This window comes from Tympanuchus pallidicinctus, unplaced genomic scaffold, assembly GCF_026119805.1.
Source record: "Tympanuchus pallidicinctus isolate F22 unplaced genomic scaffold, pur_lepc_1.0 scaffold1, whole genome shotgun sequence".
In the NCBI taxonomy this organism is placed as follows: Eukaryota; Metazoa; Chordata; class Aves; order Galliformes; family Phasianidae; genus Tympanuchus; species Tympanuchus pallidicinctus.
In genome coordinates this window covers 17462800-17488677 of record NW_026294618.1, presented here as the reverse complement: position 1 = coordinate 17488677, position 25878 = coordinate 17462800, and the positions used below count along the sequence as shown (strand labels likewise).

The following is a 25878-nucleotide window of genomic DNA, read 5'->3' as shown; positions in this document are numbered from 1 at the left end:
TCAAGTAGTAGCCAAAATAGGTTTCAAAGGTTCTTTGATGCACTGATTTTGATTTAACATTACCAAAATAGAGAGCCTTAGTTTGTGTTTGGAAAAGTTAATTGCTCTCTTATGCTCATATATGAAGTTATACACATTCAGCCTTACAGGTCACTTTTCAGTCTTGTCTACAGAAGCCTTTATAGTTTAATTTTTCCTATGATTAATCCAAAGCCATGTCCAAAAAAACACTGAAAATTTCAAATTTTGGTGCCTAAAGCAAGGCAGCTCATCAAGAGAGTATGCTATTCACAAATATTATCTGTAGCTCTAGCTATGTGCTTCATCTTCAAACAATGATGTGATTTATTTTTGTCTTGTATGATAGGTTGCCATATCTGGAGAAAAGCTCTTGCCCATCAATTATCATGTTATGAGTGCTACCAAAACAAAATAACTACTATTGTTAGTCATCAGCAGTTATCTCTGGTTCAAGAATTATTTGGCAAAATGAAGTTGCTTCAAGTTGTTTATTTGCTGCTCTTGTTCAGTTTCAGTTTTATCCATTCTTCTCTGTCCTTTTTGGTGCTCTGCTCATTTTCACCACCTCTCTCCTTCCACAAATACTTGAATAGCTGCCTTCTCTAATGCTATCTTGTTTTTCTATCCATATGTGCAAAAAGCATAACTCCTCAATTATCTCAATAAGATTTACCGGAACAAACCTGTTAAAAAAGGAAGAATTAAAAAATTATAAATAATACCAAGATATTTAGTTCCCATCAAATCTTTTCTTCTGTGCAATAAAGTAAGCCCCAAGCAACGCACGAGAACATATCATCATTGCAGCCTGCTCATAGGAAATCTATGAAATATCCATGAACTCTGATGTTCTGAATTTTGAGAAGCCTAACACCCTGGACTCCTTTATCCATAAAAATGTGAATGGTATGGAGCTCACGTGGATGAACCCCCGTAAAGATGATTAGAAGTCTTTTTGCTAAAACTGTAACATGAGCATCTCCATGCCCATCTTCAATAAGGCTGGATCACTTTATTCCCACATCACTGCAAAATGTATATCAGTATTTGAATACAAGAAGAAAAGTGTGATGGAAAAACTGTATTTTCTTTGGAGTTGTGTGTTTTGTTGTTGTTGTTTTTCAGAGTTTTACAAGTATTTCAGTTGTTTTACTCTGCTTTTGTTAAAGACTCATCATTTTAGGTGGATGACAGGTCAGCCACGAACCAGAAGTGTGCCCTGCTGGCCAAGAAGGCCAATGGGATCCTGGGGTATATTAAAAGGATGCAGGTGGCCAGCAGGTCAAGGGAGGTGATTCTCTCCCTCCACTCTGCCCCGGTCAGGCCTCACCTGGAGTACCTTACAGAAAAGACAGGGGTCTCCTGAGAGAGTCCAGCAGAGGACCACAAAGATGATAAAAGGCCTGGAGCATCTCCCCTGTGAGGAAATGCTTGGAGATCTGGGTCTGCTCAGCCAGAGAAAAGACGACTGAGAGGAGATGTTAATGATATTTGTAAGTATTTTGATTTTTTAAGTGTGGGAGACAAAGGGTCCTGGTCAACCGCTTTTCAGTGGTCTGTGGGTACAGGACAAGGGGAAATGACCATAAACTTGAGCATAGGAAGTTCCACACCAATATGCAAAAACCTTCTTCACAGTGAGGGTGATGGAGCACTGGAATGGGCTGTCCAGGGAGGTTGTGGATTCTCCTTCTCTGGAGATGCACAAGACATGTCTGAACACCTACCTGTGCAGCCTGCTATAGGGACTTGCTTTGCAGGGGGGTTGGACTCAAAGGTTTCTGGATGTCCCTTCCAGCTCCCATAGTTCTGTGATTCTGAGGCTTTTAGATATAATTAATACATTCCTTAAAAATGTTGTAAATGAATGCCACTGGGAGTGTAATTTTTACTTCTGACACCATAAGAATATATGCTTTAATTAAAGTTCTGTTTGGGAGACTTTCTGCATACTTATAATCCTGCTACTTCAAAACACATTGACTGCTGTCCAATCTCCAATGAAATCAACAGAAGAGGAAAGTTATCAGTTGTCATTAAGCTTCTGCATGAATAACAAAATAAACTTGTTACCAGACAGAGGGGACTAACCAAAATATTTCTTCTACCCCTTTAACCAGAGAGAAGAGCAACAGAATGATAAAATCATATGGATTCATATGAATTCACTGGGATTCATATGAAATCCCGGTCACAAGATAAGTTTGACTGGAGATAATTTGCACAAAGAAGAATTTACCTTACAAAGCACTAGCAGCTGAGCTTTATAAGTCACATGGCTATATGTTCACTATATGGCTAATTGTTTATTTCCTACAAAGGCAGGTTATCTTTGAATCACTAGTTATATTTTGATACTCAGTGTACATTTCTGGTAAGCTTATGCCCCAGCTACCTCCAATTTTCTAATAGTTTTGAGGTATGTGCTGAATAGCGCCTTCATTAAATCTTGCTGTGCCTCTACTTATTTAGTATAAAGCATTGCTTCCAGCCATAAGTAAATTCAGTTTCAGTTGACTGCAGTGATGGATTTCAATGGAAAATGGAAATGGAAATACTACCACAGTACCTCTTACTGAACTACATCCCTTGGTAGTAAAGAATATTTTTAACTGTCTTTTCACTCTGAGGTTAAAATATCACATTATTATAAGATTCCGTAAGAGTATGCAAACTGCTATGGTGAATCATAGAATCACAAAATCCTATAATGGCTTAGATTGGAAGGGATCTCAAAGATTAGTTCCAGCCCCATTGCTGTGGGCAGAACTGCCAACCACTAGATGAAACATAGAGAATAACAGAATCATGGAATGAGATATAATGAATGAAAGGTGATAACTATCTGCTTAGGTGTGCCATCAAGTAATAGGAATCTGCAAACAAAAAAGACTTCTAGGATCATATATCTATATCTATATCTAGGATATCCAGTAAAATAAAGCATCACTATGATCTTTGAGAATAAAGCATTCTAGGATTATTCACTACTGCAATCAAATAAGCACTGCTGCAATCAAATAACTATCTACTCACTAAATCAAAGCAAATTTATAAATGATAAATGCTACCGGGAGAAATTTGAAGATTATTGCTTTGTTTCACATTAAAGTCCAAATTTTCAGTCCTGTCCCTCTTAAAAATAAATAAATAAGTAAATAGATAACTTTTTAAAATAAAGATCAAAGCTTGACAATAGAATTACTAAATAAACTGCAGTTATAACATTTAGAGAGGTAAGCCAAAGGACATTCAAAGGACATCATTCTGGATTGTAGGAGAAATTTCTTCTCAGAAAGAATGGTCAGGCATTGGAATGGGCTGCCTAGGAGGTGGCTGAGTCACCATTCCTGGAGATGTTCAAGAAATGTTTGGATGTTGTGCTAAGGGACGTAGTTTAGTGGGGAAATATTGGTAGTAGTTGGATGTTTGGACTGGATGATCTCAGAGGTCATTTCCAACCTTGGTGATTCTATGGTTCTTTGATTCTATGACACGTATCTGAGGCAGCAAGTCTTCTCGTGGAGCAGGGCTGAAGGGAAAAAACGTGCAAGAGCAAATCTATTGGATTTTAGAAGAGGAACAGTGAAATTTCATGTTAGTGGCAGTTCACTCATATCTTCATAAGGCAATATTTTGGCTAGACTGTAGTGCACTTTGTGATCTAACAATGAAAACTTAAATAGAAAATATGCCATTGTAATAAGCCCCCAGAGTAAAAAAATAATAATAATAAAATTAATGCAATGAAAAAATTCTTCCTTCTGAATTCAGTGAGGACTAAGATAGCGATTATTAAAGAATTCAGCCAGTTTCAAAATTGACCTTAACCTGGAAAAAGCTAGGCAGAAGCAAAGAGAAAACAGATTAAAAATTCAATGCAGCATTTCATGGCCCTGGTAACCTGGGACTGGGATACTCAAGAGCTACTGACAGCTTGCATTTCAAAGCTGATTTGTAAAGTTGCCAACAGGTCAGTAATCAGTAACTTTACAGAGCATGCAGCTGACACAGAAAGCCAAAAAAGAACAACAAAAGACATAATTGGATCTTAGGACCCAAAAGATGCCATGAATGCATTCATTTTTGGCACTATGCATGCTGCATGTTGCGACAAGATATGGTTATAATGAAAGCGATTTGCATATTTTTCATGAAGTTTGGATGCACTGAATCATAAAAATAACCCCCCTAACATGAAGCTATTTCACTGGCTCTTGGAAATCTCATTTGAGACACAGACAAAAACCACAGAAGTTAGCGACAAAAACAAAAAGCAAGAAAAAAAAGTCTGTTAGGTCATCATACACATTTGCCTTTAAATGCAGAATTATTTCCTTCAGTTTATTTGGAAGTTTTGGTTTTGTTTTTTTTTTGTTTTGTTTTTTTTCCCCAGGCTTTAAATGGCTCCTGTAAGTAAAGCATGCATTAGATTCAGAGGCAAACTTTTAAGCCTTTGCAAAAGGAAACAAACAATAAAGGAAGTCAACAAAGTAACCACAGACAACTAAAAACTTCATAGTAGTTGAATCTTCAGATCCAAATGTGAAAGTTCTCTTGCGGCTGGTTTTAGAGAGTTACTAGATTTGGAAAGGACTAAACATAGCATATCTCGGCCTAACAGGTAAAATTCTTTCCCTCTTAACGTCCCTTTTTCTTTCTGTTTCTCATTCCCCTTGAGGGCAGGTTGTGGCAGTCCACACGCAGAGGTTTCTGGGCTGATGACCACACACAGAATCAAGAGCCACATCATAAGGCAGTAGAGTCTGCTTCTCACAAATCTAATAAAGTGGCATTTTTAGATTAACATTTCAATTGCCAGCTTTACCAGGTTCTTTCTTTGGTAGATGCTGGACCAGATTTCCAAAAATTGAGCTTTTGGAAATACAACACAAACAGACTCGGCATGAACATCTACTTACATCAAATATCTGCTTTTGGACAGGGAGAGAACAACATTGACAAAAAACTTTCCACTACTCCCAGTCCTTCACCACAGTGGCAAAAGTGCAACTAGTAGCTGGGGCTCAAGTAAAGCTAGAGGAAAAACTGTCTGAAGGCTTAATTCTCCTTCACAGAACAGATGACTAGAGGTCTCTGGCTCCTGTTGAAGTGTATACATAGGGTCCAAACCTAGACACGAGCAGCCAAAATCCTTCCAGGAGTTTTATCTGTCACTACACTCATCTTTGGCAACCCTTAGCCTGAAGGCTACAAGATCTGAGGGGAATTAAACTACGCTGAGTGGCTCTGGACAGTCTGATCTACTGGTTGGCAACCCTGCCCACAGCAGGGGGGTCGAAACTAGATGATCTGTGAGGTCCTTTTAAACCCAGGCCATTCTATTATTTTATAACCTGGACTGTTATTACCATGACCTCCTATTTTATTATGTTGGCCCATCATGTCAGAGGTAGATGTTGGTGGTATGGCAGTAGAGGCTGATCCTTCCTGGCAATGTCCTGCTACATTCTGTTGCTGTGCAACAGATGGCAGCAGAAATGGAAGTACACATGAAGCAAAATTACAGAACTGAACTCCATGCAGAAGAAAAGTCCCCACTGACATTCACTGACACTTGCTGAACATTTATGGAAACCAAACAGTGTACGTGTGCACAGTGAGGTAGGGGGTGATGCATTTCAGCAGTGGTAACAGTGACTGAAAGACAAGCCACGTTCTGAAAAGTCATGCATAACTGTCACACATGAAAATGAAAAATATCTGTATCAGCTCATCTACACATCAGCTGATGGTAGTAACCACATTGAAGAACATTGCTTTGCCCCTGAGAATTTGCTCTATTAAGTAGTGTTATTGTGCTCTTCACAGCTGTTGCAGTATCCATGGAAGCAAATACAAGGCATTACTTTTGCAGCAACATACATACAGAATTCAAATGTGCAATCAGTCTAAAGATTTGTGTGCCCTCATTTATCAGAATAGCAAGCCTCGTTGTTGTGGCTTCAGAGCAAGTAATGATTAGCTTTAGGTTTTTTCTCTTGAGGAAATTTTCCCTCAGGTTTATAGGGAAAAATCTTGCTTGTTGTTACTAGATAGAAACTGCTACTTCCACATTTCAACAGCAAACAGCAATGCTATAAATGAGTTCTGATGACCTGCTACTATTGGCACGCCTACAACATTATACCATAGCATTAGCCATGAGTTTTCTAGATACCTTGGATGTACTTCTTGTTTTCTCCGCCAGATAATCTGCAGCAGACACGAGACTTTTGTATGCAGAAAGAGCAGAACAACAGAGATCTTCCATGGTAACATGAACACAGGTCTCCTCAATGCTTTTCTGAAAAAGGTGGCAGTTCAGGGAAAGGCAAGGCAAGAAAAGGAATCTACATAACCTTCCACAGTTGTTGTAAACTGAGTGGTTATAACAGTATGAAGTGCCATGAAAAGAAGTAATGCTCTTCTGTTATTACAATGGGAAGATCCCTCCTGTCCCCAAAAATGCATTCTGAATGCAAATTTATCCATTCCAAGCTCTTGTGAGGGAAGAATGTGATTTATTTTTGAATATGCAAAAGCAAATTGATTTTTTTTATTGGTCAAATACTCCTGGAAATAGGAACCTTGTATTATTGTAAGCCACAAGTGCAGGCCTAGATATTGACAATGTCACTGTCTCTGGAATTAAGGAAACTGGTGCAAATAGTAAATTGAAGGTACTTAAATCCACTCAAGGTTTGACTTGAACCGGTCATAGAACCGGTCAGAATCCAGGGCAAATAATTTCTCACCCTAGACATATTCTTCCAGGTCAGAGGGCAATTTGTTTGCACAAACAGAATAAAAGATATGGTAGCAGTTTGCTGCCTACACTACTACCAGGTCTGATGCTTAATTTGCAATGACTTTTTAGCCCTTTCTACCAGCATTTGGAAGGAAGGCATGCTGTGATGTGCACACATGCATGGCTAACATAGCTACCTAGGAGATGGGCATATCTTGTCAGGTGCTCAGTGAAAGCGTCACACAAAGGAACACACAAGAGGCATTCTTTGCTTGTCCGGCACTACTCATTCCCATGATTTAATAAACCAATGACCTGTCACCCTCATTTCAAAAAAAAATGTTCTTAGCAGATGAATTCTAATTGTTCACACACATATGAATAAGATCACGTAAAGAGTTGGGAAAATGTTGAAGCATGCAAACCCCCTTTGTGTAAGATACTAATCGATGTTGCTAAGAGATAATAGTTATTGCATCATTTCCAAAGTCAGACAATTAAGCTCAAAAAAAAGTTAATGGTTCAAAAATCTCACTCCCATAAATAAAGTGTGAACATACAATTCCTTTGGAAACAAATGCATTACAACTCCTTTTTAACTCTGACCCTTAGTCAATACTATCAGCTTGACTTTTCAGGAGTACTTAGGTCTTAAAGTTCTGCAATATTTCAGGATAAACTCTTCATGATTGGCTCCTCAGAAGATAAACAAACCGGTTTTGTTTTCTATAGGCAAACTAAATGAATGCACTTCTTGGAAAGAGAATGCGAGAAAGATTTGTATGCACATTAATGTCAGATATTGATCAATCGCCTAGTCATATATAATTTGGTTATTATCTGATATTGTGATTATTCATTGAATTCCAGGTATATAACTCCAAAGATATAACATTCATCAAATTTGAATGAAATAACACATGGAGCATTGACTACCAGATATTTTTTAAGTTAAATATATCCCTTAAAAGAAAAGATTTTGGAAAGATTCATCTCATCTAATTTTTAAGCCATCTGAAAGTTGGATGCTTAACCTAAGCTAGTCAGTTTAGTTCCTGTACAAGCTATGGAGACAGACTGTGATAGAAAGCAATTCATCCAGCCTATATCAGACACCTATCTTAAGAAAGAAATGAATTGCCTTTTGGAGGAACCTATCTTTCTCCATTTGCTATATGAGGAACCTGGACAAATAGCTTGAATGAAACCCGTAACTTTAGAGAGCTAAAACATAGTGAAGATGAATTCTACTCTAAATCAATATAAAACAAATAATACATAAAAGCTACAATGCACAAGTCAGAGTTAAGGCAATTGTGATGAAATACACATTTCCTTGCCCTTGCTAAGAAGAACCTAGTGTGCCAGGAACTTAAGATTTACAAGGACCTTAAACTATTCATTTCCTTGATTTTGAGTCTGTTGGTTCTAAGCGATACAATAAGCATCCATACTGTTTATCACTGAAGTCTTCCATGTAGTTTTTCGAAAAAAGTATCAAGTGTTGTTTTGGTTTTTTTGTTTGTTTGTTTGTTTTTCCCCTTTTATGCACATGGAAGAGGTCAGAAGCCCTGAAGCAAGGATAGCAGCACCTCTTAGATTACCTGCCAGTTAAGCTAAATACAATCTCATCTTCTTAGGCTTGGTGGTAATTGCGCTATCCACATTTCCTTTCAAGTCAGTTATTTTAAAAAACATATTTATTCCTTCAGCTCCATTTTTCATGTGTGTACAAAAGAACCGTTTCTTTATCATAGCTTGCTGCTACGCAGCTTTCTGCTTTACTTGTTGAGACCTCTTCCCTGTCCTGTCTTCTCCTTGAGACTCTTTTCCTAACAAAGTGGTCTGCCTGGATGCCATCAGCCCCTGCTGGTCTCCTCTTGTTCCCCACTCACTGCAAACAGTGGAAAAAATCATAGTTCTTCAAGTACAATCAGATGAAAGAAGCAGTAACCTGTGAGAGTAAGTTATAAATTGCTGCTTCCAGTGAAAATCAGAGCCAAAATGCTCAGAGCAGCAGAACCTGCAGGATAACACAAAAGATATACTTAAAAATGTCAACTTAATGTCCCAAAAACTTATATCATCTGGAAATTTTGGATGGATTGAATCAACTACCTCTTCATTCTTAGCATTTAAGCAGTATTTCTACTACCGTATAACCATTCAGGGGTTAAACACAAATGTGAAGTTTTAATGCATCTAAACAAATTTAAAAAAAAAAAAAAAAAAAGTGTGTATTTCAAATAGATTAAATACACACAGATTATAGTTAAATATAAATAGACTAGAGAGGCCTGGACTAAAATACTCTGATGTTTTGTTGTAGACTGAAATTCAGACCAAACTTCAAATTCTTCTCTGAGAAGATTTTCTGAGCAACAAAGAGCACCCAGAGAAGACTCACAGCAGCAAAGTAAAAACTGTGTATTACAGCAAATTAAAGTTTGTTATTAAAAACACAAAGAGTAATAAAAATTAGCAAAAAAACAGTAGCTTTCTGAAACTTCACTACCACTCTACATATTCCAAAAGCCACAAAGCTTGGCCAAGTCCTACTAAATTCGCATTCACTGAATACGTAAAACACATTTGATTACCCACTCCTGCTCTCTCATTAAGGTGATCAGAGGTGATTCTTACACCTCTTTGGAAATCATATTTTCCTAATGCAAAGGTATAGGTGATGCAGGCTGTAAGCATTTTGCAGTCCAAGACAGGGTGGGAAACAGCTCATACATAACCAAATACCTCAAAATAGAGAATGACTGGAAAACACCTACAGCAATGCAAGTATTCCCCTATGTTGACCCACTGACATTATTGTGAAAGGAAAATAATTCTAGATTCACACCATAAATATCAAATGCTTACAGAAATACAAAAAAAAAATTAGCATGAATAGCTTATGAAGATAAAAGGAACTAGAATCTCTGTGAATTCTTAATCTGAAAGTTATTAAAGAAATTTTAATGACTTAGATTTAACAACATACTTCTATTTCATTTGTATTTAGCATTTCATTTTTAGCTTTCATTCAAAACAATTTTTGTGCTGTACATCTTCAAATTCTAAGCAACTATTATAACAAAAAAATCTTGGACTAAAATGGGAAAACTCCTTCCTGCTTGAGCCACCACTGATTCATTTGTCCCAGTATCTAGTTCATCACATTGATTGAAAAACCCTGTTTAGATCATCATTGGAAATATTTCCACTGTTCAATTTTAGAGTATGTTAAACCACAGTATCCTGTAGTACACAGAAACCTTAAACAATCTTCAAGACTCAGATACTAATAAGGTAGTAGAAACAATATATATATATATTTTTTAAATAGGAAAACTGTGAGATTTAAAGTCAAGTTTTTGCTAAATATCAGTTATTCCTCTCAATACAGGAGTACCTAGATGAAATTCCATGACCTGATTTATGCAGAAAGTTCAGACATGATGATCTAATGGTCCCTAATGGCTTAAAAATCTATGAAACTGCCAAATGACTTCTCTAGGGCCGGAGGGTGAATGACTGAGAACCAACGAATTGTTCATACCAACAGGAAACAACTATACAATTACTGTGTTCTCCTCTATCAGAGTAAATACCAAAAATAGAGCAGGAAATAATTTATTAGGAAAGAGGTCTCTGACTATTATGCTACTTTTGATTATGATTTGCTATTTCCGGGGGAATTTTTCTTAACAAGCAAGGGTATCATTGAACTACTAATATTGAAATTCAGTCAAATCCACTACATGATGGATTAAGACCATTTTGACTTTGCTCATAGTACGTAAATCCAGCATTGAAAATGATTAAGCAAATACCTGGATGTACAATGCCACTGTTTTATTTGCACATGTAAGTGAAAAGAAATCTCTGCAGAATTTTCTTGGGGCAAAATTTTTAGGGAAAGCAGGGTCTCTAGTGCCCAGGATAGCCAGATGTTCAGACAATAGCAGATCTCTAAAAGGTCACAATGAAAAAGTACTGTATACTAAAAGCATGAAGCATTTAAGAATATATAGGTTATAATTTGCACTTCAGATATTCTGTTATGAAAACCTGGTCTTGATTATTAAATGTATACTATATTTTACCATAAGAATTAACAAAGAACACATCTCATCTACTTCAAAGGTCTATACTGGGTTAATGTGTTGAACTCTAAAACAAATCTGCAGTTATTTTTCCTGTGTTGTCTCTCTTAGGATGAATTCCATTGAAAAAAAACACTGTGTGTATACATATATATTAAAAAATGCAGTTCACCAGACAAATCTTTACCCCCATTTTGAAGTCTTTCATGAAAGAGAGCAACAGCACACGACATCATTAAGAAATCCTCTGGTTTATGCATTAATTCTGTTTTCAGGTTCAGTTTTGTATATGCCAGTATAACTTCATATTTTGCCTATAACATATAGCTATGAGGTTGCAATTCTGTTTTGACTGTTACACAGAATATACTATCCTTTTTTTAGCACATGCTTGTTCTAAAGCTTAGGTCACAACTATTATATTTGTTGAAGAACTACCTCTTGAACAATAACTCTCAAAACACCTTGCAAACAGTCCAGCCTGTTCAAGTCCAGCTGATTATGAATCTGATAGTGCAATCATTTGCAGTGGGCACAGATGCCATCCTGGCATTGTAAAAAAAAAAAAAAAAAAAAAAAAAAAAAAAAAAAAAAGCTGCTGCAGAGAGACCAGAGCCTCTATTTGTGCGTTAAGTGATGGAGTGCTAGTCGAAACCACACTGAACCTGAGATTCCCAGCCTCTGACAGGTTGTGACTTGTTTTCCTGCCTCCCTACCTAGCAAGGCTAGATTAACTAAAATATACCTTCAGAAGTCTTAGAAGGGAAGGTGTTTTAGTAGGTCCAGTGATTAGTTTTAGGTCATGATTAGTTTCCCACAGTGTGTAGCAAGACATATCATAATGAAGATGCCATCACGTCTAGTATTGTTTTAAAAATATGTCTGCCACATAAATGGTAGAAACTGTTTCAAACACATTTGCAGCTCCTCTGGAGGACCTGTGTCAAGAGCCTCACTACCTTTCCTGTCTTGGTTCAAATCATAGGACATATTGAGCTTTTATTAATATTTGCCATACCCTAAAGACAAGCAATAAAATATAAATAACATTTGTTTACAATATTGTAAAGTTTGAGCCTTAAGATGCTCTACATCTCCTGTTAACAACACTGGGGCAAGGATAAGCCTGATCCCAAAAGGTTGGTTGCCAAATCCATTTAAAGTTTCTGGGTAAACCAGTGAAGATGGATGCCAGTCCTGGTTATTTGCAATCAGACAGAAGACAGGATGCCATCAGGGAAGCTAATGGTCCGTTAGCTTCTATGTGAGGGCCAGGCAGGGGACAGGAGAATATGGACATGCCAGAGACTGTGGGAGCAGCAGGGAGGGAAAATGCATTCAGAAACGGGACAGCAAATTGAGTGAGACTAATGCAGTGACCAGGAGGGATGCAGAAGAGGGGCAGACAAGCGTGAAGATGAGGACATGGAGTCAAAGTGCAGGGAATGTGCTGTAACGGGATGGAAGAAAATGCCAAGTACGAAGTAGTGAGACAAGGAGGAAGGATGGAGGTCATGCTGTGGCATGGGAGCTATATGAAAACAGAAGATTTGAGCAGGTGCTCCTCCTGCAGCAGAGAGAAGTCATAATCTCAAGGGGTCCTGGTAGATGGAGCCTCTTGGATCAGTGAGCAGAAAAGGCTGCATTTTCACAGAGGTTTTCAAGGGTAAATGCAAAGCCTGCAAAAATGCTAGAGAAAAGGAAGGGAGAAATAGACAAAAAAAATTCTCACTAATGTTCAAAAGGAGAAAAAGAAAGGGGAAAAAGTAATTTTGATTTCGGAATAAAATAAGATCTTAATGAATTTAAGCAGGCACAAATATGGGGGCTCAAGCTCAAGGTGTTTTTAAAAGCTGGATATAGCAAAAACTGCCTCATCATTAAAGTTATTAATCCTTTTGGAGGCTTACTTTTCGATATAACCCATTGTTCTGAGAGCAAAAATTGCCAGGTTTTGCTTAAGAGCTATCATGATTGTAGGCCAATACAAACCAAGTAACTGCCATTGTTGCCTTTTTAGGAGCTTACTAAATATATATCCATCAACACAGGATTGTTGTAAATCAAATTAAGCCAGATGGATTTCTAAGGTTAGACAGTCTTCTTCATTATGTTACATGAGAAAAATATTTTTTAGGATCCTTCTCTGAGGTTTCAGAGATCCAATGGTGTCAGTGTGCTAATATTTTACAGTCCAGTGGCTGCCAAGATTTATCTTTTAAAGGTTTGCTAGTGTCACAGTGCACTGCTATTTTACAGTCCAGCAATTTCCAAGGCTTATCTTCTTGCAGAACCCCGTGTAAAAGCTACAGCATCTCAGACAATTTTGATAGGAAGCATCTATAATCACTGAAAGACTGAGAAGTGTTTGGGGCTGGACACACTAATAATCCTCACTGCTTTCACAGGAGATGTCACCTTTTACTTTGTAAGCGTTTTGCACTAAGAGTCCCACAGAAAGGGACGGGATGGGTGAGAAGTGCTGAATAGGGTTGTGAACAAATGGTCCAGAAATTACTGCAGGTTTTTTTTTTTTTTTTTTTTTTTTTTTTTTTTTTTATTTCTTTTTAAAACAGAAATTTTCACATAGCTCCTTCCTAACCAGTGAGACTTCTACTGCTAGGGAGTAAAACCTTTATACACCTATTACTCTTGCTCCATGGCATCATGAGTCAAGTAGAAACCAGAGTTAAGGACACTGCATCTTCCTCTAGAAAGGAAGAAGATCATAGGAAATTTTTGGTTTCAGTTTACTCTCTCCAAAAAGGAGACCTTCACAAAAGGTCTCAACACTAAAAAATAAAAAAATTAAAAAAGTCTTGAGTAGAATGTGCTTTACACCCTGAGAAAAGGAAAAAAAACGTTAAGGTAAAAGTCAGGTAACTATGTTGCTAACAATACCTAAAACATGGAATTTGTACTCCCTCAGATAGAACTCTGACTTCATAGTAACGTAAAAATTATCTTAAAAAAATGCAGGCAAGTGTATTTTCAAGACTTCAAGCTTTCAATATGTACTGGACATAACTGTTCAAAGGAAGTTAGCTTAGTTAGGAGTCTTCTAGAATGACTTTCGATTTTATAAACTTCTACAGAAAATAAGTTACATAGAACATACTTGATCTTACTCTGCTTATGTAGTCATTCATGAAGGATGGATTTCCTTCCAGTTAAGGAGTAACAAACTTTGGTTAAGGACTTCTCACAATCCATTAATAGAAAGTTTTCCAATAACTTCTGAGATGTAAGAACTGAATCAGACAACTTGACTTGAATGGTTCTACAGAATCATTTTATGTTATAACCTGTCCAAAGGATAAACTTTAAGATCTTTATCAAAGAAAATCTAAGTGAACTTTATCAAACTGATGCTACAATGTGTACTTCTACTCATACATCAGCTTCTCCTACTTTTCAGATTTTTGCAGGTTTTCCTGCAATGCTCTAGCATTTACATTAAGCCCAAAACATAAGCTTCACAAATGCTTATCAGAGCAGTGAAGAGGAGGAGCTCATGATCACCACTGAGATTGACTTAAAACATCAATAGAATTCCAAAAGCCCAGACTCTGAGCCCACAGACAATATATACAGTATATATGCATCCTGGAAGGCAGCAAAAACAAAAATGAACATGAAAGAGATGGTATTGTTAGAAGTGATCAGAAATCTCACTCCTCTTTCGGAAGAGCTCAAATAGATCAGATAATTTAAAAGACACAAAATAAAGACAACCAAATTCCTACAACATCTGTTATTTCAAATGAGGTTGCCTGCAGTGTCAGAGAATAGTTGTTAACAAGGCATTTGCAGAGCTTGCTGAATTTGCCATAATCATTAACACCACAGAAAAGGATGACAAACTGTAGAAATGATGGAAAGAGTGAATTTACTGAGGAGTATCAGTACAAGATACTGAGATGCACAAGAGACCCCCCAGTCAAAACATTCATATCAAAAGCACAGACAAGACAACTCCACAAAAGACTGACTTTCCTGTGTGCGAGCGTCCACACAAATCAGTTCAATTACACTGAACTCTTAGAGAACAGAAAGAAAAAGTGCTTACAGCAATAAGGTACACAGTATGGTTGTCCTTCATGAGACTCAAACCATTTCAAGCAACTAAAAGACCCCTGTGAAGAAAATGATCAGTCAAGATCATATCACAATAAAGCAAGATACGTACAGTTTGAGGCATGAAATTTAAATAGCATATAGAAGCCATGATCACTGTAGAAGACAAATATCCTTGACCACAAAGGAAAGATTTAATCTGCAAAATATACAGGTTGGTTTGTCTCCAATACTTCAGCTGCAGTCCTTCATGTTTATCCACTGTCCATTAGTTCTACAGTAATTCAGCTTATATGAAATCCTTTTCTTTGAAGCCTGTTGCCAACTCATTAAGTGTTCCAAACTTTCCAGTACATGGATTTATGAGCAGTTAAGAGTTTCTCAGACTCAGTATTCAGGAAATATAGCTCATTATCTGCTGTAAAGACATTTGGCCAATCTAAGGAAATTCTTCAATAGAAAATTTGTTGTTTTCTATCAATGTTGCCCAGTCTCTTCCCTTTTAGATATTGTAGCCTGAAAACTTCTTTTAATATATCTCCCACAATGGCACTAATCTCCACTGAAAAAAAATTATTATAGTCTACCTTAGTGTCTTCAAAGGTAAATTTACTGAGCTCATCTAATGGCTCCGATGAAACAGATAGAGAAACTCCATTGTCTGAGTGCAGGTCTTGAGACATATGTATTTAGACAAATGTTTTACCTTATTGCCCTTTTCTCCTTACTGGCAAGATGTACACAGCCTGTTAATGTTAATTCATTTTCTCCAAAATCCAAGGTCCTCCAGTACTTTCTGCAAACTCCACTATTTGTTCAAAACTCTATTCTTAAACAGCAATTTCCATTTTAAACTTACAAGAAATGATCTGAGTGTACCATTATTCAAAAAGTTGTATTTTCTGAACCATTCATCTTCCACCTCTTGGATTATTTCCCCCCTTGTACTAAATTTGTGTCATTTCTATCAAAAGACTACTGTTTTGAAATTTGTCACTGGGTGATTCTCTAAACTTTATTAGCAGTTTTAACAGTATCTTTTATTTACTGGACAATTTTTTGGTGCTTCAAGGTAGTGCTGTAGCAAAGCTATTTCACACGTAGTTTTGGAAGATTTATTGTCTGGAGGCAATTTTTTGTGAATGGACTTTCTGTTCCAGTTACGTACAACATTGTTCATAAAAGCATCACATAGAAGTGCATCTTACTTTGAGACTGCAGGGAATCATCTTAAATAATGCTGCAATATAGACACGGCCAGCTCTCTGATAAAAGATCAAGAAGAAGTGCAAAGCAAATCCCATACACGTACTTGATCAAGCTCAACTCTGAGTAAAGTTATTCATGTAAGCATGTTTGTTGTCTCAAGTCCTGTTCTTCTTGAGTGCATTTACCATTCTTATCCACAGTCCCAGGTAAAAACAACAAAAAAAAAAATCTTAGCAAAAATAATGCAAAAAATTATCAAACATCTCTTCAGCTTAAAATTCATTATTGTAAATTTAGTAAACTAGTTTCTGTAAGAAATATAAGGAGAAGAGTAAAGAGCATCCAAGGGAGGGCTACAAAGATGGGGAAAGGTCTGGAGTGCAAGGTATGTGAGGAACAGCTGAGGTCCCTTGTTTTTCTCAGCCCAGAGCAGAGCAGGCTGAAGGTTTAGGTTCTGCACCAGAGGGCAGTGGGAATGGAACAGGATGTCCAGGGTAGCACACACGGTCCCACACTGCTAGAGTTCAAGGAGTATTTCGATAGTGCTTTCAGACAGAATTAGAATTTTGGATGGTCGTGTGTGGGGCCAGGAATTGGTCTCAGTGGTCTTTGTGGATCCCTTCCAACTCATGATATTCTATGATTCTATGTGCACATGCTTATAAACGTATACATGTATTCTATGTATGCATCTACAAGATAATCAAGCATATGAGTTATTAATAGTTCTCCAACCTTTGCATTATGCACAATACAGTGTACAACCACCAACTTTTAAGCCTGTCCATTCTATAGAATATAGCATTCAGCATATTATATTACCTTGCAAGGTACAGCACTTCTCACTCCTTCCCTCACAATATGATCTCAGCCTGGCATCCTGTACCACGTATTTTTTATCATAGAATATGCATTACTAAAAAGAACATATCAAACAACAGTGTTTAAGTTAATGTTCCCACATCAATCATGTTTTTAAAATAATTTTGCTTTGTGTGCCCTAATTGAATCCTTTGAAAATAGGAAAAAAATAAATGCCAGAAAAGATGCATTTTCTGTTGACTTTTAGTTACTCCATCTGAAAACAGATGGGCACTAAATAATAGGAAGAATAACAAAGAAAGTTTTCAGTAGAAAGCTGCTATCTCCCATTAGTGGGGATTTTAAGGGACAACATTTTTACTCAAGTTGTCTGGGATATACACAACTTTGGAAAGAGCAAACATGAAACCACTGGCACTCCAATGACGGGCGCAAGCTCAAGAACCAACCACACATCCCTGCCTTCAAAGTAAAATTTGCTCTAACAAGTGAACATCAGCTAAAAAATTATTTTCAACTCACTATTGGTCCTCTCACTCCTTTTAAGACTTTCTCCTCCTATCAGGGTCTTAACTGTGATATTTCTGAGTTGCACAAAGAAAGTGACACAGACTTACCTGATGTAAGGGTTTAGCATAGAGGGACCTAGTTTCTGCAGGAAAGATTCAGTCCTCATTGTACAAATAACAAAAGGTAGTTAAGAAATTTAGGGTTTCCTTTATCATTAAGCAAAAGCACAGCACTCTAAAAACCACATTCACTGCAATTTGAGCAGTTAAGTAATATAATTATGCCAATGCTTACCAAAGAATAATATAGCACAAGTCAATTTCCTGCACAACTCTGACATTGTATACTGTTCTTTTGGTGATCTGCATAACTTTCAGCATTATCACATTTGGCTGCTAAGCCCTCTCAAACAATTACACAGTTCAGTTATTTTAAGTAAAATAGATTTGTCACAATTCTTGCTCCCTACTGACCGCTTTGCAGATGCCAAACAAAGGCAGGTGTGCAAAGGCAAGAAACTGCTTCAAATACCACCTTGGCTCAACAAAGGCTGCATAGAATGAAAATTGACAGACAGAACCAGATGCCGCAGCGGTAGCATCCTCTTTCCTTTATCATCTCATCTCATTCCTCAAGGCAACCAATCTACTAACCCCTCCACATCAGTGACAGTAATCCTGTGCGAAGTAGAGTTGCCATCTAACCATTAAATGGAAGCAGCAGTTGCAATAGTGCTGAAGGTGCCTTTCCTATCTTTCCTTTTAAGAAGATCAAACTTTGGGACATTCTGGGAAATAGGAATTATTAGATACTTTCTGTGAAATTGCATCTTTTTTAAGATAGCAAACAGGCAGAAGCACAGTCACTGGTAACTGGCTCAATTCAAGAAATTATGCTGACAAATTCACAGGGAAAGATTACAAGTAATATATGTACAAGCACACAATGTGTGCTGTGCACATTTGCTGTGTGTACAAGCACACAAACATGTAAATGAGAAAACAGGAACACACCATTTTTTTTCAAGGAAGTACCATGTGAAAAGGTATGGAGCAAGTAGTAATAGCACATAGGGATTGCTTGTCCCTGTATAAACCCCCACAGCTGGTAAGCCACAGTTCTTGTCTAAAGTCCTTTCTTTCCCCAACATAGTTTTTATAGTACAGAAATCAAATATATTAATGTCATCATCACATACAAGCAGACAATTGGGAGTTAGATAACATCTCTCCAGGTCATCTGCATGAACATGTAGCACACCCACATGCAAAGCTAATGCAAAAATCAGAGACAGAGACAAAGTATGAGGCTGTGGATTAACCAGTGGCTTTTTCTCCAGCTCCTTCCACTTGTTCTCCTTCTCCTAAGACTGCTTCAGCTGCTGCTGCTCCACATTGCTCCTTGCAGTCTGCAGCCTAGAATTTTCCCATATCTATCTTTTTTTCCTAGAAATGTCCATGGGCTTTACATAGAGCAGTGTTCCATAAAAAAAAATACTGAAACCACTAGTCAGTCTCCAGGTCGGCAGTCTTCTTTTAAAATCCATTTGCATCTTCTCCAGTGGCAAATTTTATCCCTTGGTACAACTCACAGGTATCACCTTTTCTTAGGTATAATACTTAGGACTAAGCACTGGTCTCTATGAATATAGACCTCAACCACTCATCTATCTTCTTTGACAAGAATGACTATTGAAGTGATAAGATCTTGAAGTTTAAACAACCAGAGGACAGCTTATCTGAACAGGCAAAAAAATATATTTCCTATCAACTAAAAATTGTTTTTCCACCTCTGTGGAATAAAGGTAAACAGGTCTTAATTCCTATGAAAATGCTGGTGCATAGTCTTGTGAATCAGTTCAGAAACAAATCAGAAAAATCTTTCCAGCAAATGCTTTCTACAGAAGGGCTCAGCCATATAATCTAGTCATGCAAAATAATGCTTTTAGTAAGTAAAAAGCCAAAGTTTTCTGCAACACATTCAGTGCTTCTACTAGGTCTGGGAAGAACATTCTCAGCAAGTTAAGACTCTAAATAGTTCATTCTTCCTAGCCTTTTTACTTTAAATACAATTTAATGTTTAATTATTTTCACACTGAGGAAAGGTAATAAATACACTGCTCCGCGGGGAATTATTTGGTTGCACCATCAATTTCAGAGGCAGCCAGCCTCAGGACTTATGATCAGCCAGTCAATCAAAGTAGCTACTTCATTTGCACACTACCAAAGTTCAAATTCACCCAAAAGGGTTATTGGAAACATTGCTTAAACACTGAGATAGGCGTCCTCGATCATCCCTTCTTCTGCTTGTCTTTAACTTCTCCCACTGAGAAGCAATCCCAGGATCATTGCTGCTGGCCTAGTGATGATATTCACTGATGGGACAAGATCTGCACCCTTCTCAAAGCTCCTGAGGACTAAGTGTACCACAATTCTTGTACTAAAAACAATGACAACAACAACAACAAAAAAGTGCATATAAGGACCCAAGAGGAAGAAAGCACATCTCTGTATCTCTCTTTTGAATGCCCTCACTTCTGAGTCAAGCTCCAAGTCTGACCACCACCTGGCACCATGACTTACTACCTCTAAATGTGAAGCTCACAAGCTTCCTAATCAGAATAAGCATCTCTTAATTTATTATCCTCAGACTGATTTGTCTTCCATGACTTTTCCCTGATTGATTACAAATGTACACAAACTTTAAACATCAATGACCTCCTGTGCCAAGGAGTCCTCCTAGTGAAGTGTGATTTGATGAATTGTATCTTTTGCATCTAAAAATTTGTTCCAGCAGGCTGGGCTGGCCAAATTTATCTTTAGCAAACCTCTTTGCCTGGCATTTACCTCCATGCCTTTGATTTTTCCTTCCTTGAACTCAGACAAAGATGTTCTGTCTGTGTAAGTGTAAGGGTTACATTCACTATTCAAACTACTCATACAATCCTACAAGGCTTAATAACTTTATTACAGGCTTGATCACAAACAACCCCACTTCTGACTGTGAGTCAGCTCTTTCAGATTGACGAGAATATTCAGATCTCAGAATTTTGTTTCCATGACAGATAGACCAACTTCAATTTCAGCCTCACTGATAACTAGTTCCAGGAGAGGTGGAACTACTGAATCTTGGTCTCCTAAGGCTTCATCAAACTTTATGTTAAGATCCCATGAGCATTTGGGGTTGGGGGGTTGGACTCGATCTCTGGAGATCCCTTCCAACCCCTACGATTCTGTGATTTTCTGATGTCTAATACATGCTGAACTCAAGTTGCAGATCGAGAGCAATAACAGATCTTTTCAATGTTATCCAATAATCTGATATTGTTGATAGTTCTGTTCTCCTTTTGCATGTACAAGAATTCAGCTGGTGGATTTGAAAGAATTGCCTTACATGCAGCTGGAGCCAGGCAGAGGATACAGAAATTGTAAGATCTATACTTTTTTTTTTTTTCCCCAAAGGTAGCATCAAGTTTTGACTGCTGTTGCTGGGAATTCCTCCCATCATTACATTTTTTCCAGGTTTCAGACAAATTATTTATATTCCATTAATTTCAGCAATGAAATGATACACTTACCACAAAATCTGAAGTTTATATACTCTTTAATTCTAACTTAGGGCATTCAGAAGGGTTATTCTTAAGAAGTTTATAGTTAAAGACAAGATTCAAGATTTATATCCTGCACAAATTTCTTATCAAATATTAGGATCATCATTTCATGGCATGAATGCAGGAATTCCTGAACTTCATAAACAGGATAGCGGGTGAGAACAATTCTCTTACTTATATCAAATCTTTATCGTAGTCTGTTTAATAACTAACCCTTCATAGCATTTAATCCATCTTTAAAGTAAATGTTTCCAAGAACTCCTAGAATACTGGTCTAGCGTAAACAATGAACGTAAGTATTAGATGTGTTTGCCTGATTCCTTCCACTGGCTTGCCACCTACTCTGTATTATTTCATGTGCCCATCCTTGGGGTGAGGATAATTTAAAATGAAAGTACTTGAATTAAATATATTATCTGCAAGTACTAGATGCTCTTCCATTAGTGCTGCTAGAGTAGGACAAAAATAAACTAAATTTCATTCCTATTTACCTAGGATGTATAGTACCAAGGACTCAGTTTACATTTCACTGTTAAAGTGATATTTTATTCCTAGATAACTGACAAAGGTATTATTTATATGTTTTTAGCAACACATAAATAATGACTCAAAAGTTAATCTTTCACCTACTAGTATATTAGTTTAAAATGGGGAATGAATGAAGAAATAATGAAGAAAGAAATAATGGAGGTTTTACCAACATATTTCAAAAGCTAAATTATTTCTAGATCTTTGTGGAAAATTCCCATATAACCATGGGTGGAAGGACAGAAACTTGTTAAGTAATTCTGAGTTCATTTTAGGAAACTTCCATTTTGCTACACAGAAGTATATTTATGTTTTTAATTAAAAAAATAAAGAGGCTGTAAACTGCTGGTCAATTTTGCAATGTTTTTTCACTTCCCATTAATGCAAATATAGAAGGTATATTTCATAAAATAAATATATAGAGTTAGGATTCATTTGGCAGGCTGATAGTCTCTTTTTACAGTACCTAGCATAACAGAGCTTCAACCTAGCTGATGCCTCTCAGCTCTTCAGTAATATAAATGTTAATAAATTCCATCAGTTAAAACGCAATGTTATGAGAAGGATTACAAACAGGTACTTATGTATTATCAAAGAGTTGTACCTATTTCATATTACTGATCAATCATTAAACACAATAGGGAAAAGGACACCACCCAGGGGACTCATATAGTGTTTTTCTTTTTTATATGTAACAATGTGGACAGTATTCAGGAGAGACAGATTAATCAGGATTTACTTTTTCAGTCTGTCACTTTTGCTGGGTTAGCTGCACATCAGACCCTTCTTCTCACTGTCCATCTCACAGGTGACTCCCTCACCAGTAGGTGGAACATCTCCATCCCTCCTGAAGTTAAGACCTGCAGAATCCTGACACAGCCAAGTCTCCAGCTGCAGCGAGTTACTCTGATGCCCACAGTAAAGCCCCCTGATGGGATATATATATTTTTAAAATCAGTTCCACTTCCAGTAGAGAATGCAATGACTCAGAACAGCTTAAATCCCCAAATCAAAAGCAGACAAATACAGCTTATTTGATCTAAAATTTAAGTAGGTCTAATGTGTGTCAGAAACTAACCCTAGAGAATGGAAAGAGAGTAGAATGCAATACCACCCTGTACTCCTCTCCCTTTCCTGTCAGATCTTGAGATTTCAGATGTGCAAAATCTTTCAGTGCAACAGAGCTCCTAGTTATTTCTCGGCAAGGAACTCCACTAAGTAACACAAGAAAACCATTTAAAAATACGTTTTCTTCTATATATTAATCCCATCGTAAAGCATCTATACATCTGAGAAGTTTACTACATTACCTGTCCACCATTTTCTGCAAATGGAATATGAACCAACAACTAAAACAAAAAACAAAACAAACCAATAAAACTAGAGAAAGACTTATTCAGTAGACAAAAAAACTGCTGTCCTCTTGGCATGATTGTAAGTCAACCAACAGTCTCCCAAAACAAAACACAGTCCATGTATTAAAGTTTTAACTATCCATTCAGTAAATACATTAATACCCTTTATGCTATCTTTCTATGGGCACGTGAGATGGCCCTTTGCTCTTATGAGGACATTCAAGGAGAGTAGCCCAGTTTATATTTTGGCTTGCTCTTTTAAGAAACAAGGACATTAACATGAGTAGAGAACAGTGACAAAGTGTAAGAGAAACATACATACAAAACCGCTAACACACTGAACTAAAAGACAGAACACACAGCAGTAGTCAAATTACCATGTGTTTATACTGAATAGAAGTATACTGCAGTGTGTTATGGAGTTGCATCTGCTTGTCCTCAATGACTGGTGGCTAAAGTAAGGCTCTTTGTTTCACTTAAGCAAAGCTTAACGCTTAGAACACGTTTGCTATAACATACATAACAAAAAACAAACATTGGACCTTGTGTAACTTGCCCAGGGGTCTCACTGAACACAATTCCAAGACAAGAAAAGGGTTACACAAGGATACTGGCTCAGGCAATACATATTAAAGACTTAACAGCAAGTTAAGGCACAGAAAAAATTGCACAAAGTTAGGGGATAGGTTTTTTTTAGGTTTGATTAAATGGCCCTTATTCCAAACAGATATTATTAAGGAATATTAATTCACATTTCTGGAACCACAGGATTTTTGTTTAACTTCATACAATGCAAGGATGCAAACCCTCAGAAAAAGGTCTAGAAGAAACCTGAAAAATTTCTAAAAGCAAGGAGCCCTGTCTTCTTCAAAGGCCAAAATAAGGGAGGTTGATGAACAGAGGAGAAGAATGCATCTCCAGGATGCTCTTCAACATCTTAAGTAATATAGTAATAGAATGATTGTTTCAGCCTCCCTTTAGATACAGGACAGGAATTTCAAACTACCATTTACGTTACCGCAATGACTCCTCTTTACCCATTCATCGCAAATGTATATAGAAAAACCCAAAAATCTACAAGTAGCCACAATATATTTAATGATGATTCCAATCATGGCCAAGCTCAACATTTAAACCACTAGACTGCTCAAAGAATATTCATAAGAGAACATAGTAATCCGCTTTTCCATATGTTTATGTATTGTTATGCATCATTTTTTGCTAAAACTGACTAGCAGATATAGTTGGTGAGTCACTGCCAAAAAGGCAGATACTCCCATAATTGATCATTAATGTGTTTCTTGTACCTTCACCTTGTTGCTGTCAGGGACATAATAATCTATTGGACAAACTTATACTAGTCCAGAGCAGCAGTGATTCCTAGATGTTTTTGCTCAACCAAAACATTAAGTATTTAAAGACATATGCAAGCAGTGTTTGATGATATCCTATGGAGTTCACAGAGGGATGAATTTGTTGTTATCGCTCTTGTTCCTTGTGAAGGTTTCTGATGCTGATCATAAGATATCCAGTCATTTTTCATCTCTTGCCCTTATCTGCAGCTCCTGTACTACTTCAAACAAACCACAGAATACTGACCCCCCCAAGAAATAAAATATTATTTGGGATGATAAATTCTATCATCATCTTGTTGCAAAGACAATTTAAAATAGTTAAAATAGATATGCAAATTACAGCAGCTAGCATTCAGAAACATGCCTGCAGGAACATCAGGTAGGTACAATCAAGGAAGAAAAGCTTTGCTGTATTAAAGGCAGCACCTTGAATTTAAAGACGGGGGTCCAGCTGAGGACTGCAGAATGCTAATTCATTTGTTAGACTGCTCATTTACAATACATTTAAAAAGCACAGGCCATAGCTCAGAGAAGCACTGTAAATATGCTTAAGATCATTCCTTCCAGGGAAGGGGGAAAGACATTCTCTACATGCCTCTGTGACCAACAGCAGTGAGAAGTCTCTGTTGCAGACTCCCATCAACAAACCCATGCAAGATCTGAGGACTTATATAATGCAGAACTCACAGGTTTTTTCTCATAGATCTCTGATACGCAGACAGCACAGACTTCTTTTAGAAAATAGCTCACTTCAGTGATACACAGGCTACGTTGAAAGTAATGTCTCCTGTTTATTTCTATGGAAATTACAACAGCTACAAAGACTACAATAACACTATTTGATAGTGCAAACTCTCAGCTGTGGTGAAACATTTTTGAACAGTCATCACCACTAGCTATGTATTTTCACCAGCAATGAACAAGAGTCAGCATGCTATGCTTGTAAAAATCTGTACCAGCAGAAGTGTCCCACTGTCACTACTGCCAAAATGCACCAATCACCACCTCAGTGTACTCACACCCACTATTTGGCCTCCATAAACTTCCAGTAAATATTAGTCAACATTAGTAGATGCTTGTCCTGCTTACAAAGAAGCAAAATTGCTTCTGATAGGTCCTTGGTGGTACCAGACAAAGTACTCACACATAAGCCAATTGTCACACACACAGAAAAAAGAATGGAACTCACCTAACTGGTGAGCAGACTCTCAAGCTATACAACCCTATTTCCCAGAAAAGAACCTCAGCACAAAAGACACTCTCCTTGCAGTGGCTGGCCCTTATATGACTCCAGGGAGGTTCTACCCTGGGTGCACCTCCTCTTGTAACATGGGGAGCACAGGTGCAAATACTTTGCCTGTTCTCCCTAGGCAAGCCACAGCCCTTCACCAGTTCAAGCTGTGAACTAACAGTTCCTCTGTGGTGCTATTTTTCCCTGTAGAGGAATTCAATTCCACATCTTTGCTTCATGTGCACTTCCATGGCAGGCACCATTGTGTTGGATTATCCTGCTGCTGCTATCTGCCACATAGAAACAAAA

General features: G+C 37.3%; 1 long non-coding RNA gene across 1 annotated transcript; it reads right to left on the bottom strand.

The window, feature by feature from the left end:
* Positions 1 to 453: 453 nt before the first annotated feature.
* On the bottom strand, positions 454 to 25571 carry LOC128088016 (uncharacterized). The gene is made up of 3 exons (XR_008210120.1): positions 25528 to 25571; positions 6203 to 6328; positions 454 to 704 (listed from the first exon to the last, which is right to left on the bottom strand). It is a non-coding gene; the product is annotated as an uncharacterized LOC128088016 (long non-coding RNA).
* Positions 25572 to 25878: the final 307 nt, after the last annotated feature.